Consider the following 6,765-nt stretch of genomic DNA (forward strand, 5'->3'; position numbering starts at 1 on the left):
TGACAAAGTGACATGGTGAAGGACAGTGCCACTTGCATGTTTTCCAGATAGTGTATTTAGAGTCTTATTTAAAGAATATGAACCATACAAGAGCCCTGGAACAAGCATTACCTCTGTCTCTGTGTACAAATAGTATCAAATGCTGTACATAAACAAAGATACATGATACTGACTTGTAAGTATGTAGACTATACTGACTGGTAAGTTATGTAGACTAGAAATCATGCAGGAAATAGAGACTGCAGATATGTTAAGACCTTAAGGATGTATTTTGTCCTAAGGGATGTAACCAGTAATTTCCCCTCTTCCAGTAAAACAAGAAAAATGCATCTGTTTATTCAGATGCACCATAATCCCCTAACAAATGTCAAAACTTTGGAAGAATTAATTTCAACTTTGCTCTAACTGCACAGGTTTTCTATTAACTCAAAACCAAAAAAATGCTAAGTTTTTCTCTCTATCCATACAGTTTCCATGTAAGGTAGTTCTACATGCTGGATACCTAGTGCTTTTCTTTCTAAAAAAAACTTGCTGGATATATGACAGCAATAAAATATAATAGCTCCCTGGTTAGCAGACGTAGTATTCTTCGGAGAACTGACTTCATAATTTGCAGTATCTACTGCATGACATGCTTGTTTACAATTTCGGGAAACAAGACAAGCAGTTACAAAAATCCAACAACAGAAACCATACAAAATCCGTGCTTCCAAAGCGACAGCAGGCTTTAAATTATCTTTAATATCTATGTCACTTTGTTTACTGGTATATTTGCAAATGAGATGATATGCACGCAAACTGAACTTCTGGATCTCTCAAGCTCCACTACACAAGAGAGTGGAAAAAAAAGAAATGTTCTAGAATGCTTTGTAAAACACACAAAAAAATCACATTTTAAAATTCAGTTGCTTCTACTCTCTCTGTCTACCAGAGCTCCAGGAGTATCACTAAGGTATACTAATATTTTCAGGTTTTCACATATCTGCCCTTATGACATATGGAGCATAAATTAAAAAAAAAAAAAAAAAAAAGGGCCAAAGGAAGCCATGAACAACAGGGTACAGCTTCTGAAAATAAACGCCTACACTTTCTATCATTCATTCAAATAGCCTCAAATTCCAGACAAAGGGAGAAAAAAAAAAAAAAAAAAAAAAAAAAAAGGGCCAAAGGAAGCCATGAACAACAGTGTACAGCTTCTGAAAATAAACGCCTACACTTTCTATCATTCATTCAAATAGCCTCAAATTCCAGCTTTGGTTCTTCTGTGTGTGCTATGCTTTATTAAATAGGTTGAAGCAAATCGGCCCCGTGCCACAGATGACTGTGGCCAATACCCTGGCAGCACTTTGAGGAAGGAGTTTGGATGTATCTGCCAATTCTTACAGCTATGTTCTTTGACTGGTTAAGTTTATTTGTACTAGTGTCAGCCCAGCTCTAAATGTTGCTTTTCCTTTTCCTTTCTGGGATTCATACAGCAATGAAGAAACCTCCAAATCCTCTCCACTCCCCCACCCCCAAAACCCCTACTAATTTTAAATAAACTAAGTAATTTAGTTTAGATTTGGTTTCTAAGTCTCAACTTAAAAGTTATGCAAAACACCACAGGAAGAAATATTTCTTCCTGAAAGAAACTGCTTATTAAAATCAACTTAGATTCTTAATAAATATAGGCAAGTTCTGCTTGACACAAACTCATACAGTTGGTCCCTACCGAGGGTTTCCTCTGTTAGAGCTATATAACTGTACAGTTTTCATTCAGTGACTTGTCTACCTGAATTTAGTTCTAAGAACTAATTCTCTTTTCAGCTTCTTTAGAACATGTTTATGAAGAATCAAAGTATCATCTTATATGTTCCTGAAATTATAGAATCAAAGAATGATTTGGGTTGGAAGGTACCTTAAAGATCATCTAAGTTCCAACCCCCCTGCCGTGGGCAGGGACACCTTCCACTAGATCAGATTACTCAGAGCCCCATCCAGCCTGGTCTTGAAAACTGTGTTTCCAGAAATTCTTCCTTTGCTCTGAACCAACCCTCTCTGCATTTTGATAGCTCGAGTCATCCCAAGAAATGCACGCATCTCAAAGATAACAGTTTATCAAGTTATACTTTCATTCTGGCTTATCACAACTAATTACAAGCTGAAAAGCTTTTACACACTGATAGGGTTTTATACATCTGTCTCAAGAACAGAACTCATATCAGCAATTAAAAAATACCAGCAATATAAAAACATTAACAGAACAACTGTCTGATGCTCCAGTATGAATCAATTTGTTCTGTTAGAGCAGCCCAGAGAGTGCATTATTGTTTTAGAAACAAAATGTTGGGTAATGAGGCACTCAGGGTGCAGGACTCCAACAAGAGTTGGGCTTTCTGGGCTGGCACTGTCTAAAATTACTGGTCTTTGGGAAAAAACCAAACCAAAAAACCAAACAAATACTCTGCAGCCAGTAAAATACTGCTGCAGTCCACTGGGTGGAACAAATAAGGGACACGTGAAACTCTCTCTGTTGTTTTAGTTTTTTTCTTAGGGAAAAGCATTAGACATAGAATTCTATTATTATCTCATAAATATGGCTCTTGCTTTCATCACAGAACAGGAAGGTCTGTGAGGTTTCTTTCCCATGTGTTCTTTATGAGACTGAAGTATGAGTCGATTTAACAGGACACAAACAGATTCACTGAATATATCTGCATGTGTAGAAATTAGTATAAAGTGTCACATTAACAGTTTAACTAGCTTATTAGCCATGTTCTAACTCACTGCACAGTAAATTTCATCCACATGGAATTGGTGTTGCATAACTTCTGCTATAAATCCACACCCCAGCTGACACTTCATCTATTTTCTTATGTAGATGAATGAAGACAATCTTCCATTGGTGTAACTAAACTAAATTTAAGTAGTTATTTGAATTAATTCAGAAATGTATTAAGAGCAAAATCAGAGAAAATACTGGCATATGTTTTCACCACATACTTATTTTTTGCCTTTGTTTTGGAACACCCAGCTTTGCACCTTGAAGTCTTACTGAAAAAGGCTACGAAATTCAACTGACTTCAAATGGATTTCTAACTACCACCCTTGGTTCTTGAGAAGCAATCCTTCTGTACTCATGTCAGATACCCAAAAATGCTGTTCAGATCTCAAATCACATCTGGTTCTTGTCCAAATTTCTTCCAATTTTCCAGATTGGTATCCTACAATTGGAGATGATCCCCCAGGACACAGAAACACTGGAGGTAGTAACAGTTCCATGTTCAACAGCAGCTTACACAAACCTGCTTTTCCTTGTAATGGACATAATCAGTCACTGCATCTCACTAACTTTTTAAAAGTTACCTATACAAAGGGGAGCAAAACCCAGTTGCCTTGCTGTATTGCTCATTCTCTTGCCTCTGAACTGCTTTGTTCCAGAATTGGAAGGAATACATGTAGTTCCCAGCACACTCAGTTAATGAAATTAGTCAACTGTTTCAAAAATATCTAAGATAGGTGGACGTACCATAAACTGCATCTCCTTAGTTGCTGGGACCATAAGTAAATTTTCTAAAATATACATTCATAAAGCTTACCTCTTCATCTCAAAGACAACATTACCCTAATTCTCTTAGAATTAACTACTGTTGCCCTCATAGATTGCTTCTATGCTTCTATGAAAATAAACTTCACTGTGAACTGCAATATACTAGTAGAGCATTAAACAACACTTTTCAAATAATTTAAATTCAAATTTCAGACCATCCAAAAGTAACTTGCAACTACGCAATATGGCATTAGTTTTTTAACCTGGCTACATCAGGCAGTGATGGGGCAGGGCCACAGTGTACATGACCAGACACGTACCTTTGGCTGTGCAATCCAAGGATACACACATCCTGTGATGAAGAGGTCTATGTTTTGGTCATGTATGGGACTGTTACCCAGTTACATGATGGAGGAAAGCCTGTGGAATTTTCAGGAAAGACTGGCAGAGAATAGGCTGCCAGAACAGTTAAAAACCAAAGTCTGTTGTTTAGATGTGGAAGCTCCTCTGGGAAGAAACGACAGTAGTGTTTAGGCTAGATTTAAATATGAGATTTTAAAATAAGGCTATTAGGCTTTTTATTGTTAACTTGAGTTATATAATTTGTTCAGTTTCTAATGATTTCTCTATCTCATACCTAAAAAATTAAAAAAGGCCATTTTCACAATTGAAAACTTGCATAGTAAAATAGAAAACATTTCTGTTGAACACAAGTTTTATGTTGTTTCTCCCCTTCTAGTTTTGAAGATGGTCCTGCTGTGTCACATCAATTTTGATTTGACTCCAACTCTTTCATAATAATTGCCTCTATATTTTACTTCATTTTAAGCACTTGAAATAACAAAAAGGCAGCCTGAAGCTGGAGACGTGTTTGACTGGTGGGGAGTAACACTACACTACAGTTAGTCATGTGCATGGTATCTTAAGCAAAATATGGTATATTCTTGTTTTTATCCAGCAGAGTTCAGGCAAACCTAAATGAAAGTGCACTTAGAGATCCCACATTTATTAGCAAGGTCTCTGGGCCTGCAAGTATTCCAGAACTTCAATATCTATTAATAAACCAGTGGCAGAGTGGGACTGCTATCTGCGGACAAGACAGCCTTGATAATACAACAGCAAAGCTATGATTATAAAAGCATTTGAGTTTCCAGTGTAGACCTCTTAACACTCCATTTTGAAACATTTGAAGCTTGCCAAGCATAAATATGACCATTTTGAGATATTACAGCCACTTAAAATCCTTGAAAACTTCTGAGCCTAAAGTAAGAGCACAGAAAATAGTCAGTAAGGATGTGTTTTGACTACAAAGTTGACTATTTGTGCTGAAATTGCATCATGAGTAAGAGATCAACACCCACAGCTGAGAGAAGCAAGGTCTAAGTATGATCCATCTGTTTCATTCTAAAGTAGGTCTTTTTTCTTCCTCTGTGCAATGACATTTAGACTGTGTTCAGCACTAGGGTATCCCCATTGCCTATAAGAACTTCTGCTAGGACAGGTACACTCAAAATGCTATGCCAGCTGTCACTGGATTTTTTTCATGGAGACCACACTTTATCAGAGTTCTGCTTATAACCATGAGTTTTGTTATCTCTAACAAAGATACTGCGTTAAGAATAATGCAACAACTGCATTCAACAAATTTTTACTTAGGCATAATCTCCAGATACATTTTTGTGCCGATACTCCTGTTTCTGTGAGTGCCAGGCGCATGCATGGAACACAGACAAGCTCTGAGCACTAAACCTTAGAATGCTGAACTCTAGTTACACCAATTACACACTGTGCAGCTCCACACTTCCTATATGTAAACCAGCAATATAATCCTTGCTAACAACCTCCCCACGGGTGTTGTGAGTATTAAAGAATTGTACAGCACTTTATTCATTCAAAGGACTATGTCTAACACAGCAGATGTGCTACTCACTTCTATGAGCCATCACTGGGCATCTTTACACGATAGGTAAGTTCTTACCCACTTGAACTTTCTTTGTTGGGTCAGAAACTCCATTTTTCCCAAAACATGTGATTCGACACCTGGCTATTAGTAAATGTTGCAAAAACAACAAAAATACCTTCACTTCAGAACAGTTCAATGCATAAAAGGACGCAGAACAACTAGATTTACAGAAACAAAAATCTTCTTGATTGCCAAATTCATAGAAAGAGATAAAAGCAATCTCTCGAAAGATACGGTCTTCTGAAAATTTCCTGTGCCTGCTATGGCGAAAACCAAAGTTACCACAATACTACCTGAATACACCAGAAAGTGCCCTGGTGCTCCATGGAAATATCGTAGATTTTAAGGTCTGTGAACTCTCCCCAGAAGGCCCAAGCCCAGCAGGATAATGACGAACAAACCAGTATTAGCAAACTACGCTAAAAACTTGAACACAGGTTGTCCTACCTATAAAAGCTACCACACAAAACTAACTCCACTTCCACACAAACTTTTTAAGAAAAAGAGAGTAATTATTAATGAAAAAGAAAGATGTTAATCTACAAACAAAAGCACAGAGACTGTTTCAGGAGTCTTGGATGCATATTAGGTCCAGACTCTACAAGTTTGCTTCATCAAATTCATTACAGATGCTCATGAAACAACTTCATTTCTGTAGAGAACTTAGCAGGGGAGGAAGGAAAAAACTCAACAGCAACAATATTTTTGTGCAATTCTGAGAGTTAACCAACACTGTAGTATATAGATACTACTGAGCCCATTATTAAAGCACTCAAGCTATCTTAGATCACACCCACCCTACTTTCACAGGAAGCCTGGAGAGATGAAAGGTACACCTGAAATAATTTTACTATGCGATTTTCACAGAAGAACTTCCTTCCAACTTTGTTATACAATAACTGAATGTCACTTCCTGGGTAACATGCACAGGTCACAAATTAAATGTTACACATCCATAAGTGCAACATCACTAGCCTACGTCAGGAAAAAAAGAAAACTGTTTATCCTTACAGCTCATAGAGCTGTAAATTTAGCAAATCATTAATACTGGTGCGATCATTATATATGCAATGGCTCAGTTTGGTGGCAAAAGGTGAAAGCAGGGGCAGAGAGAACCAGAGATCTGAAAGAAACATCAGAATTAACAGTTTCCTCTTGTGACAACGCCTGACAACTATGTTTGCCACCCATACTAAAGTGGGTGGTAAAATGGGCGGCGAAACTTTAACATCCCGAATAAATCTATCCCGTTTAAATAAAACTCCACAGTAAA

General features: G+C 37.3%; 1 protein-coding gene across 8 annotated transcripts in view; it reads right to left on the reverse strand.

Moving 5' to 3' along the window:
• Nucleotides 1-6,765, reverse strand: part of MAP3K7 (mitogen-activated protein kinase kinase kinase 7) — a 46,589-nt gene that overhangs the window by 39,490 nt on the left and 334 nt on the right. The window lies entirely within an intron of this gene.

The sequence above is a fragment of the Corvus brachyrhynchos genome, unplaced genomic scaffold (assembly GCF_000691975.1).
Source record: "Corvus brachyrhynchos isolate BGI_N302 unplaced genomic scaffold, ASM69197v1 scaffold87, whole genome shotgun sequence".
NCBI lineage: Eukaryota > Metazoa > Chordata > Aves > Passeriformes > Corvidae > Corvus > Corvus brachyrhynchos.